The sequence below is a fragment of the Heteronotia binoei genome, chromosome 5, assembly GCF_032191835.1.
Source record: "Heteronotia binoei isolate CCM8104 ecotype False Entrance Well chromosome 5, APGP_CSIRO_Hbin_v1, whole genome shotgun sequence".
Lineage (NCBI taxonomy): Eukaryota > Metazoa > Chordata > Lepidosauria > Squamata > Gekkonidae > Heteronotia > Heteronotia binoei.
Window position 1 is genome coordinate 84,973,077 of NC_083227.1, and position 12,707 is coordinate 84,985,783.

Genomic DNA, 12,707 nt, shown 5'->3' on the forward strand with positions numbered 1-12,707 from the left:
GTAGAATAAAAAAATATAAATACATAAATTCCTTCATAAACCTCCAGGTAGAAGTTAATCACCAAAGGTAGACTCCTGAGATTGGATAACAACTGTAAAAAATGTTTATGAATATCTTTATATATACCAACAAAAGCCATCTATAACAGAGAATACAAGTTGTTCTAAGTCTGGATATGTTAGTAAGGGCAACTGGACCCTAAAATAATGAGCTCAGGTTCCTCTTCTGTCAGAAATTTTTTGTGTAATGTTGGGTTAGTCACTTACAGTGCAATCCTTCAATGACTTCTGCCTCTTTTTTTGTGTGTGAATATTTCATCAACCACAATAAAGAAATAGTGAGCCATCTGCAATGGATGCTGCAACACATCACTATCATATGACTGAATATCCAATTCATGTCACTGTTTAAACTAAGGCATGGTCGGAAGAGCTCCATAAACCCCTGTATATGATGTTTTTCAGTAAGCCACCAGAAGCCCTTCCCTGAATTTAAAAGGAATATGTCATTCTTGGATAATTCCTTTCCTGTCAACATATTAGTAGGAGCATTACTTGCATTTTCTAGCCAACTGCTGAAACACTATGAACAGTGCCTGTGAGATGCCCCCTGAGTTTATTTAACACACATTTCTTTTATTTTAACAAACAAATTACAGGATTGGTGGTTATATATGTTGAAGCCACATATGCAGTAGAAAAGTTTGGTGCCGATCATGGCACCATGAGTTGCAGCAACCCAAGAGACATATATGCTTTGATCCAAGAATGGATGAAACTGTAGGTAAGCAACACTGGTTAATGACAAACCTGACCACTGATTTCCCTGTTTGTACTAAGACAGCCAAATACCTCACTCTTTGTATCACATGCCACTGCTCAGGGGAGATGGGTCTTCTAACCTCTTTCCTGGTCAAGCTAAGCACAGCAGGTATGCAAAAATAATAATAATTTAACTGAAGAACTTACACAGGGCAACATAATATTGCACTGAATACATTTTAAAGGGGGTTGTTTGTTGTTTTGTTAGTGATGCTCAGTCATCACCCTTTATTATGGCAGTGGGAGAGATTCTACTTTGCTTCATAGCAGTTAGTCCATGAATTTCCTGTTGTTGTTGGCACCAAAGAGCACTATTTGGATATTTGGCATCAGCTGCTGGGCAGTCAGTTCTGGCCATGTTTCCAAAGTATTGGAAACTTTGATTTTATTGTCTGGATTATAGATTTCAACACCTCTCCCTATGACCACCAGCAGGAACATATCCTGGTCAATGTAAACAAAATATTTTTGGTAACAGCTCTGTAGACCCAAATGGTCTTCTGGATCACAGTTTTAATGAAGGGAAGAGCCCACTTTCAGCAACAGAAAGTCATTCTAGGCTCAAGTAAATGATAAAACTCCCTGTAGACCAGGGGTGTCAAACATGCAGCCTGGGAGCCGAATAGGCTTCCCAAACCTCCCGCTCTGGCGGGAGACTTCTGCGTTCGCAGCCTCATCTCCTGCTCTTCAAAACTCTGGAAGCGGGGGTGGGGGTGGAAGGGGGGGAAGAACATACCTTTAGGCTTCATGTTGTAGAGCTCCTGAGCCTAGGGTTGCCAAGTCCAACCCCAGAAATATCTGGGGGCTTTGGGGGTGGAGCCAGGAGACTTTGGGGGTGGAGCCAGGAGACATTGGGGGCGGAGCCAGGAGCAAGGGTGTGATAAGCAGAATTGAACTCCAAGGGAGTTCTGGCCATCACATTTAAAGGGACACTCCCCCCCCCGCCACCACCACAAGAAAGGGGGCTCCCCTCACCCTTGCCGCTCCTGCCGGCCGTCCAGCTTCGTTGCCGCGGGGAGACGGAGGCGAAAGAACCTCGCGCGCCCCTTTAGCGGCTTCCCGCCGGCCGCAAAAGTTCGCAGGGAGAAGAGCCTCGCGGCGGCAGCAGGGAGAGTAAACAATCTGCGTCTCCTTGGCAAAGGAACGCTCTCCTCTCTCTCCCCCCCTTTCCTTCCTTGCGCTCCAGTCGCTGAGAGGAGGCGGCGCCGGCAGAGGGAGGCGAAAAAGAGAGCGGCGATTTAGTAGGTGGGGCCGGGGAGCGCCTCGTGCCGCAGAGGCGAGGCTTGGTGAGGCGAGTGCCTTTTCCTGCGCGGTTTCTCCCCGCCCCCCTTTTGCCATACCCCCTTCCAAACAGGGACGGGCTGCCGCTGTCTTCGCCTTCCCCTGTCCTTGTGAAGTCTTAGGAGAGGGGAAAGGGGGGCACCCTGGCGCCGTTCCCCCCTCCCCCCGCTTCCGTTTTTTGGGGGAGCGGGGGAAGAGGGTGGAAATCCTGGGGTCCCCCGCCAGGGCGGGAGGGTTGGGAAGCCTACCTGAGCCGTTTGCAAAATGTCTGCCCCTTTAAGGCTGGGCAGGAAGCAGGAAGCAGAAAGGGCTTCTGAGAACGGCCCCTCCCTTTCTTTTGCTTTCATTTTCACAGGAAGTAGAGTTGTCCGGAGGAAGATCTGGTAAGTGTGTGTGTGTGAGAGGGAGGGGCAGGGGATTCCCTAGTTTGGAGGCCCTCCCCCCCCTTTAGAAAGCGTGGGGGGGAGGGAAATGTCTACTAGGCACTCTATTATTCCCTATGGAGAACGATTCCCTTAGGGAATAATAGGAAATTGATCCATGGGTATTGGGGGCTCTGAGGGGGCTATTTTTTGAGGTAGAGGCACCAAATTTTTAGTATAACATCTAGTGCCTCTCCCTAAAATACCCCCCAAGTTTCAAAACGATTGGACCAGAGGGTCCAATTCTATGAGCCCCCAAATATGTGCCCCTATCCTTAATTATTTCCTATGGAAGAAAGGCATTTTAAAAGGTGTGCTGTCCCTTTAAATGTGATGGCAAGAACTCCCTTGGAGTTCAATTATGCTTGTCACATCCTTGTTCTTGGCTCCACCCCCAAAGTCTCCTGGCTCCACCCCAAAGTCTCCTGGCTCCACCCCCAAAGTCCCCAGATTTTTCTTTAATTGGACTTGGCAACCCTAGAGCCGAATCAGGCCCCTGGAGGGTTCCTATCAGGCCCCGAGCAACTGGCTCTTGTTGTCTGCTTCCTTTTCTCTCTCTCTTGCTTCCTTCAGCTTTCTCTATTTCTCTATTTCTCTATTGCTCGAGGCGCCTCCCCTTCCTAGTCCTCTGCGGAGGGAGGGAAAGAGCCGGAGCTTCCTTTGCCCAATTCCCTGGATCCCATGGGAGAAATACAAAGAGCACCTTTAAGTGCTAATGTTTTAAGCATGTTTTATTTTAAGTTTTTTTTTAAAAAAAATCTTTAGTAGTATTTGTCTGTGTCCTTTAAAAAGTTTATATCTCTGCTACCTAATCTTAAATAGGTACACACATGGCCTGGCCTGACATGGCCTAGCCCAACAAGGTCTCATTTATGTCAAATCCAGCCCTCATAACAAATGGGTTTGAAACTCTTGCCCTATCCCATCCAACAGCATATGATACTTGGCAGTATCCTTCACAACTTTAGACAATTTTTGTTTAGCTTCAGTCTGTCTGTCTGTCTGTCTGTCTGTCTGTCTGTCTGTCTGTCTGTCTATCTATCTATCTATCTATCTATCATCAAATCTGCAATCAAACCATCACTTGCTTGGAAAAACTTCAGCTGTATCTGATTAATCAGGTTGGACATCTGAGTTTTCTCCTACTGTTCAATTTTTTTCTCACAGTTGTTCATGATCTTCAGTCTCTTTATCTGAACAAGGTGGCCTTTCTCAATATTGAATTCTTCTTTGGCCTTTGGATCTATTTCTTCCACCTTTCCATTGACTTCCTGTTCAAGCAGAAGCCATCATGTGCTCGATCTTTCTCTGGACATCGGCATTACTGAGTTTCGTGGCGAAGAAGGATGTGGCACAGGAGATAGATGGAGAAGCAAAAGGAGATAGTACGTGCTCCAAATCTGAGGTGTTTGTTATGACACTTAGGGCGAGAAGGGGAGAAGGACTAACCAGAGTTACAAGTGGGCAGCCATGTTGATCTGAAGCAGTTGAACAAAGCAGGAGTCAAGTTGCACCTTTGAGACCAAAGTTTTATTCAGAACGTAAGCTTTCATGTGCTAAAAGCACACTTCTTCAGATGAGGAAGAACCTGATCCCCTCGTCAGAAGAAGTGTGCTTTTACCACACGAAAGCTTACATTCTGAATAAAACTTCGTTGGTCTTAACGGTGCACTTGACTCCTGCTTTGTTTAACCAGAGTTACTTTAGAGCTTATAAAGGCCGTTTCTCAAAGAGCATCTGTTGACCAAAGGAAATGAGGATTAATCGTAGCCAGTTGTGATTGTCAAGTGGCTGCTGCCTTCTAGGTAATGTCAAATATGTACAGGTAGGCAGGATCATAATAACAAAACATACACTTTTTTTAAAAAAAAAGGAAATAAATTTAACATGTGTTAATTTGTAGGAGATTCCCATTCTATGCTTATTAGAAGGGCCACAAGCCAAACTAACAAACCTCAGAGCTGGTTCAGATGTAACATTCTTGGATTTAACCCTTTGAGGAAGCAGAAATACAAGTAGGATTTGTTATTATCATTCCCCAGAAATTCCACTTAGTGGAAATTCCACTCAGCTCTGCCAAATTTGTTTCTTATCTCTCTTCAGCAATCAATGAAGTGCAAATTTGGAGGATATCAACTGGCCCCAAGCAACCTAGGTGCGACAGCCCCAGGACAATCTCAATGCTGTCAGCCTCCCAAGTGATTCCCATAATTAGTACAACTAGATGAATGCTGCATGCACACGGACAGGAGCAGAGGAGCCTGTGTATGCCTGTTGAAATCACTCAGACTTCTAGAATCATAGGTCTAGTTGGTATAGTTTTAGGATTGCCATCTTCCAGGTGATACCTGGAGATCTCTCAACTGATCACCAGACAACCAAGATCATTTCCTTTGGAGAAAATGGCTGCTTTGGATGGTGGACTCTATAGCATTATGCCTTGCTGAAGTCCCTCCCTCTGCAGCCATCTCCAGACTCCACCTCCAAGTATCCAGGTATTTCTCAGCCCAGAGTTGGTAGCCCTAAGTTCCATCCTAATTGGATGTAATGTAAATAAGAATGATAACCAACCTATAGCCCAATCAATAGTATAGAAAAGGGCTATCAACTGCCATGCCTATTGGTGGCATGAGAACATTAGGCGTCAGCTGGAGAAGTAGGAACTAAGAACCATCCTGCACTTGCCAAAAAATACCAACTGTGAGTAGGTAGGAGGAGGCCCCAAGTACTGTCCCCATTTGCTAGCCTGCTTTCTTATAGCAGAAGGAGGTGCAGTCATCTGTTTTCTGTTTAGTTAGTGTAACTATTTTATGCTTTTGATAGCCTCCTGAGCATAGGAATAGAAAGGTGGGGTATAAATTTCACAAACAAAACAATAAATACATAGGGTAAAGGATACTGATGGAAAGAAATGCTGAAGCTGCCTCAAGAACACAAAAAAGTGCTTTGTGCTAGATTTTATGGATATTTATAGCTCAGTGGAATTGGGGGAGGCAGATATTGCAATTTCCACAGCAAATTTTATCAGTGTTTTGTATCTTGATTTTCTTCTGTCATAATAACATTTCCAAATCAGAATGCATCATTTGTTTGGAAGGTTTTAATTTCCTTTCCAGTGTCTTATTCTTTACTAGGGATATGCAGGAAGATCTAGAGACCTGCTAATTAGAAAGCCAGTTTGGTGTAGTGGTTAAGACTCTAGTCTTCTCCACATGCAGCCAGCTGGGTGATCTTGGGTCAGTCACAGCTCTCTCAGCCCCACCTCCCTCACAGGGTGTCTGTTGTGGGGAGAGGAAGGGAAGATGATTGTAAACCACACCAAGACTCCTTTGGGTAGTGAAGGGCAAGGTATAAAACCAACTCTCCTTCTCCTCCTTGTTCAAGCCAACATAGATTTTGTCTTAGATGGTTCCTTTCCTCTCTAGACCTCCAACTTACATAACATCTCAGCCACCTTCAGTCTTCTTACTTACCCAGAAAACTCTACTTGTCCCTTAGCCTCGGGTGTGATTTTATTCAACCTGCTTATTAAGGTCTTGAATTCTGTGACATCACAGCAGCACAATAATTGCTTAGGCAACAGTTAGATTCTAGCTTAATAACTAGAGATGAGGACAAGAAATATACAATGATGCCACAACCAATGTTGCAGCTCCCCATTTCCCTGTCCACAGACCTCCCACCAGTTGCTATAGCTGGGAGCAGAGTAGACATCAATGGATTTCCTACATCAAACTCGTCATCAAGGGAAATGTGTTACTCAGATATTTCTATCTTTATGGCCATTTTTACACTCTGCATCCAAACTCTGCCCCAAACCTAAAAGCCATATCCCATTGGTGATAGCCAAGTCAGTAAGCATGGACACTGGCATTTCCTCTTCCTAAGGAATGACATGTTTCATGTTTTTAGTCACAATTCCACATTTTGGTGCACAGTAATCTTAAGCAGTCACCCTATCCTTGTGTCAATGCAGTCCAGTAGTTGCCAGACTCCAGGTATGGCCTGGAGTTCTCTCAGAACTCCCAACTGATCTCCAAATTACAGAGATCAGATGTCTTGTAGAAATTGGTAGCTTCAGATAGTGGAATTTGTGACATCACATCCCTGCTTAGCTTTCTCCCCTTCCCAGATTCCACCCTTGCCAGATACCATCCACAAAACTCTAGGAATTTCCCAAGTTGGAGTTGGTAGCCTTTATGGAATGTAGTGTGCCAATGGCTTTGAAATACCTACTTCATCCTAACAGCCATAAACTCAGTGGAAAACAACAGACAAATGAATATCATTCAGAATCTGTTCCCCCTTTTTAAACTGGGAAAAATAACCTACCAAATGAGCAACTTCATCTGATCCGTAGATTGTCCATTCCCCTTTTCTCTCACACACATGCATTTCTATATTCTAGAACATTTAACAATCCTGGAAGAGGCACCCAGGAATAAACTCTCTATTACTCTGGCAGTATGTTTTTTCAGTCCACTGGGAATTCCTGTCCAGGTTTGACTGAAACATAGCAACTGTTCTATGAATGTTCAGTGAATGGAATAGAAAAGGAAAGTCTTATAAAGTCATGATGTTGGCTACAGTATGAATGCTTGCCCTTTGGTCTGCAAAATCCCTTATGAGGTTTACCTGATAACTATTATCTTTGCTTCTCCTTGAGGCTCCATTTATAGGACACTTAAACAAGGTCTTAACTTTGGATAAAGGTTAATTAGAAATGTCACTCAGTAGCTGCATTCCTACATGGCACTGAAGCCATAGCCCCAATGTCTCCATCACCGCCTCCCAACAATCTTTAGTAAGGGCATTGCAGTTCCCTCCCCCTCCCCCTTACTGGCAGAAGCTGACATATTCCCCATGACCTACCAAACAAGACACTGCTCTTTAAAATAGTACTTGGGTGGTAGGTACAGATGTGTTTAGGGGGGGGAAACCATTGTTTTCAAATGTATTTTCTTTTTTGAGCAACTTGATTTGGTTTAGTTAAATGTGTTATTAGAGAGGTTTGATTTAATAATTCCATTTTTTTTTCATTTCCATCTATTTCAATGAGGAATGCAATTCCAGCTGTGGCTTCCACCACCACCCAGCAAATGGGATGGGATTCTCTGGCATTGTACCTCTCAACTCAAAGACCCTCACTTTCAGATTTCAAACAGTTAAAAGAACCTATCCCCATTTTATAGGCACAATCACCAGAAGGGTGTGTTTAGCAAGGGAAACCAAGCAAATATGTAGCATGGCAGCACGTCAGGCAGGCAGGCACCATAGCACACCAGCTTTGTACAATCATGCAGGTGAAGGGATCCAGGAAAGGCACAGCTTGCCAGGGCCGGACCATCTGCTAGGCAAATTAGGCCATTGCCTAGGTCACTGACAGTCCAGGGGTGCAGAATTGCTCACTCTTTGCACCCCAGCCCCCACACACCCCTCCCCCTTTGCAGAACAGCCTGGTGCCTTTTAGGAGCCTGCCTCAGCCAGCAAAGTCAGGGAGGTGGCTCACACACATGCATGTGCATTTCAGCCAGGCAGAGGGGGTGGAGGGAAGGCAGCTGCACACAGAAGTTTCCCAAAGAAGCCAAGGTGAGCAGCCAGGATCACCCTCACACGCTAGCCAGCCCAGACTGGTGCCCGATCTGGGGTGCACTTTGCCCTTCGCCTTGCTTCCTGCAGAAGCCAGAGCCCTCCCAAAAGTGGACCCAAAACCCAAGGAGGGCAAGAAGTAGATCTTCTGGGATTTGCAGGCAGGCTGCTCTCCAGCCCAGGGGAAGTTGGCTGGGAGGCAGAAGATAGCCAAGGGGTGCACCACTGCTCCAGAGACCTGCTGGGCCCTCATTCTCCATGCTGGCACAAAGATGAAGCACCCTCTTTCCCCAGCCTCTGCTGTTTGCCCTCCACGTGGCCTGAAGTTGCGATCCTGCCATTGGAACTCCCTTTCAGCAGCCAGAGGCTTTTCCACCTCCCCTTCCCAAATGCATTTTCTTACTATCCACTGACTTCCTCCAGAGGTGCAGCACAAGGGTTAAGGACAGACAGTCCCTGCCTTTGGGTGCTGACAGGTGACCCTCCTCCCCCTCCAGCTGCGCCCTTACAGAGAATGAGCACTTGGCTTGGCTTTGCCTCTCCACCTGAAAGCGATGGATTTCCTGGCAGCAACCTGGATGTGGCGGCTGCTCCCGCTGGCCGCCTTTGCGGCGCTGCTCAACCAGCAGCCTGAAGGTGAATGCCGGAAAGCTGCTCTCCTCTCTCCTGCATTGATCATGCTTTCTGGGGAGAAACTCAGACTGGCTAATGAGTTGTTGCTTGCTAAAGCAGAGTAGGTGGGTTTGCTGCTTGTCCTTGCTGAAAGTTGTGGCTGAAGCGGGGCTGGATCACAGGTGGGCTCGCCAAAGTCCTGGGTGGTCTTACCTTTCAGGGTTTGTTTTTTTTAAAAGAACAGCTTTGGCCCATTGATGTCTTTTTTTGTTTTGCATTCCCAGCCCACTAAAGAATAAAAACTTTCAAGGGCTACAGGGTTTCTGCTTAAATGCACAGGGGCAGAGTGAGGGCTCCGGTGTGTTTGTGTGTATGTGTCTCCTTAACAACTGAGACATAACCAATCTGTGCCAACTAGCAAGGAGACTGTTCACTGTAAAGCAATTAGGGAATGCTTTGCAAGATTAGCTAGTTCATCATAGGTTGCATCAGCCCCTCCCCAAAACACACGGTCAGTATTGTCTGTTATGACTGGCAGCAGTGTTCCAGCAACTTCACTTTTCTCTCAGTACCAGCCTCCTGTCTACAATATGGAAATAACAATATTGACTTACAACATCACATGTTCATTTTGTGGTGAGAAAGAGAGGGAGGGGCAGAGAGGGGGGACTGGGCTTCCCCATTCATCAGTGGTGTGGAGTCTTTAGTGGGAGGGCCAGCCCCACTGAAAGGGGAGGGAAGGAGGAGGAAGGAGAACAGTGTGGGAGGAGGTGCAAGTAGTTAATCTTGCCTAGGGTGCCAAAAAGTCTCTGGCCCTGCAGCTTGCAGAAGTATCCCCCAACCTCTCTGCCTGCTTGTGACATCAGTGTGTGATTCTGCTCTCTTCCTTTCCCTAAGTGTGGAACTACATGCTTTCCACTGTTCTGCAATTCCAGCAGAGGTTTTGTTCTGTTTTTCCTGAATGGAATCAGGAAAAACAGAACATCCCCTGTATTAACCCCTCACCCCAGCAGATCTAAATTGCCAACTTAATGGTATGATTGGTATGATTGGTTTGGTCTATAAGCTATTTAAGAGGTTGATTATTGGCTAAAGGGAAAGTTGATTAGCAGCAAGTTAATTAGGGTAGAATTTATTGGGAGGGTTTTATAATTAACGAGCTGGAGAACTAAAAATTGATTGGTGGCAAATTAATTAAGGAAAGATATTTATAGGGAGGGTTTTTTACAATTAGTGAGCTTTTAGATTAAATTAATTTGATTTGTAGCTAATGATTGAGAAGTAAGATATGAGTTAATTAAATACCTATATAGTAATTGGTAGATTAGTTTAATTAATTTATAGATAGATAGATTGGCTGGAAGGAGGGGTGAGGAGAAGAGGGTAGCTCTAACGGTTCCATCGGACTAGGGAACATCAACAAAAGATGACTGGCCTAGGGATTCCAGTACTCCTGGGGAGGGGAAGATACGACGGTGGGACGAGGCAGAATTACAAGGGAAGGAGATCGAGACATAATAGTGCTCGACCCCCTTCCAGCCTCCGTCCCATCCCGACGGTGACAAGTAGTAAGGCCAGGCTGAACTACTCGCCTCCGTCACTGGTGTTATGCAACGCCAGGTCCATTAATAATAAGACCGCTGTCCTGCGAGAGTTTCTGGCCGAGCAGGACATGGACCTGGCTTGCGTGACCGAGACCTGGGTGCATGAGGGGGAGACGGTAGCTCTCTCCCAGACCATTCCCCCGGGATACTCGGTCTTCCACCAGTCACGGACTAGCGGGCGGGGGGGAGGGGTGGCGCTTCTCATACGAGAGGCTTACTCCTTTAGGGCTCTTCCGGCCTCAGAGATTCCAGGCATAGAATGTGTTGGCCTGATGTGGGATGTTGGGGAGGGGTTGGCGATCTGGCTGGTGTACCGGCCGCCTAACGCACCAGCCAGCGCCTTACCGTCCCTGGTGGAGGCCACGGCGGGCTGGGCGTTGGAGCACCCAAGGCTTTTGGTCTTGGGTGACTTCAATGTCCATGCTGACGACGCGGCCTCCAGCCAGGCGACGGACCTGGTGTCAGCCATGGCGACACTAGGACTCTCCCAGGTTATTACAACGCCCACTCATCAGGCGGGACACATGTTGGACCTGGTCTTTGCGGCCGGAATATCAGTGACTGATATTGCAATGGAAGCAGTGCCATGGTCAGATCACTTTGCCCTTAAGGCTCGTATGGGGGTGTCACCCAAAACCTGTTTAGGCGGAGAGCGAATTTTAGCTCACCCGCGGAGCCTGATGGACCCGGAACGGTTCCTAACGGCTCTTCGGGACACCTGGCCTACTGGCAACTCCCTGGATGATCTGGTAGAGTACTGGAACGATGGGCTCTCCAGGGCCATTGAGGAGGTCGCACCCAAGCGCCCTCTGCGTCCCCGCTCGAAGCCATCGCCCTGGTTCAACAAGGAGCTGCGGCAACAAAAGCGGGGACTCAGACGACTGGAGAGGCAATGGCGGCGTACTCGAGACGAAGTGACCCAAGCATCTTATAGAGAGAATTTGAAGGCCTATGAGATGGCAATCAAAGCCGCAAAGAAAGCGTTCTTTGCGGCTAAGATTGCGTCCGCAACTTTGCGCCCGGCACAATTGTTCGATATAATTAGAGGACTTACACGCTGCCGCAAGGCAGACTAAATTCTATTGAATTGGAAATAGGCTGTGAGGCTTTTGCGAAATTTTTTGTGGACAAAATCGCGTCACTCCGCCCCGACCCCCCTGCCAATTTTGAGACAGTTAGCGAAATCGAGGCCCCGAGCCTGTCTTCGGATTATACGCTGGATGGCTTCGACCCCCTCAGCCTGGAGGAAGTTGACAGGATTCTCTCATCTGCTCGCCCAACTACTTGTAAATTGGACCCATGCCCTTCCTGGCTTATTAAATCCTGCCAGGGTGACCTTAGATATCCTGTACGGGATATCATAAACAGATCCCTGACGGAAGGGCATTTTCCAACGCCGCTCAAAGAGGCAGTGGTCCGTCCCCTCTTAAAGAAACCATCTTTAGATCCGGCCCAATTGGCACACTATCGGCCGGTCTCAAATTTGCCCTTTTTGGGCAAACTTATTGAGAGGGCAGTGGCGATGCAGCTACAGACTTTCCTGGAGGATGCTTCCGTCCTTGACCCATTTCAGTCCGGCTTTCGCCCGGGACATGGGACGGAGACGGTGCTGGTCGCCCTAGTAGATGACCTTCAACGGCATCTGGATTGGGGCGGCTCGGCGGTGCTGATGCTGTTAGACCTGTCGGCAGCGTTCGACATGGTCGACCATCGGCTACTGAAGGGCCCCTCGCCGACGCAGGGATTCAGGGGTTGGCCTTACAGTGGCTCTCCTCTTTCCTGGAAGGTTGGGGACAAAGGGTCGCAGTTGGGGGGGAGCTGTCCCAGAGGTGCACACTCGACTGCGGTGTACCCCAAGGGGCGGTCCTCTCCCCGATGTTATTTAACATCTATATGCGGCCTCTTGCCCAGATTGCCTGAAGGCACGGGCTAGGGTGTCACCAGTACACTGATGACACCCAGCTCTACCTACTGATGGACGGCCAGCCGACCTGCGCCCCGGAAAATCTAGATCGGGCATTACATGCCGTGGCTGAGTGGCTCAGGCTGAGTGGGCTGAAGCTTAATCCTGCGAAGACAGAGGTCCTTTGCTTGGGCCGCTGCGGCCCGGGAGGGGGAATCCCCCTACCAGCCTTTGACGGTGCGCCGCTAGTAGCGGCGGACAGGGTCAGGAGCTTGGGGGTGCTATTGGAGCCATCCTTAAAGATGGAGGCTCAGATAGCAGCCGCTGCCAAGTCCGCTTTTTTCACCTTAGGCGGGCAAGGCAGTTGGCCCCCTTCCTGGAGCGCGACGACCTAGCAACAGTGATCCATGCTACGGTCACCTCGAGGTTGGACTACTGTAATGCCCTCTACATGGGGCTGCCCCTGTCACGAAC

The 12,707-nt window shown here is 47.8% G+C and overlaps 1 pseudogene; it reads right to left on the minus strand.

Moving 5' to 3' along the window:
• Positions 1–1,092: 1,092 nt before the first annotated feature.
• On the minus strand, positions 1,093–8,367 carry LOC132572017 (V-type proton ATPase subunit E 1-like; annotated as a pseudogene).
• Between the last annotated feature and the right edge of the window lie 4,340 nt (positions 8,368–12,707).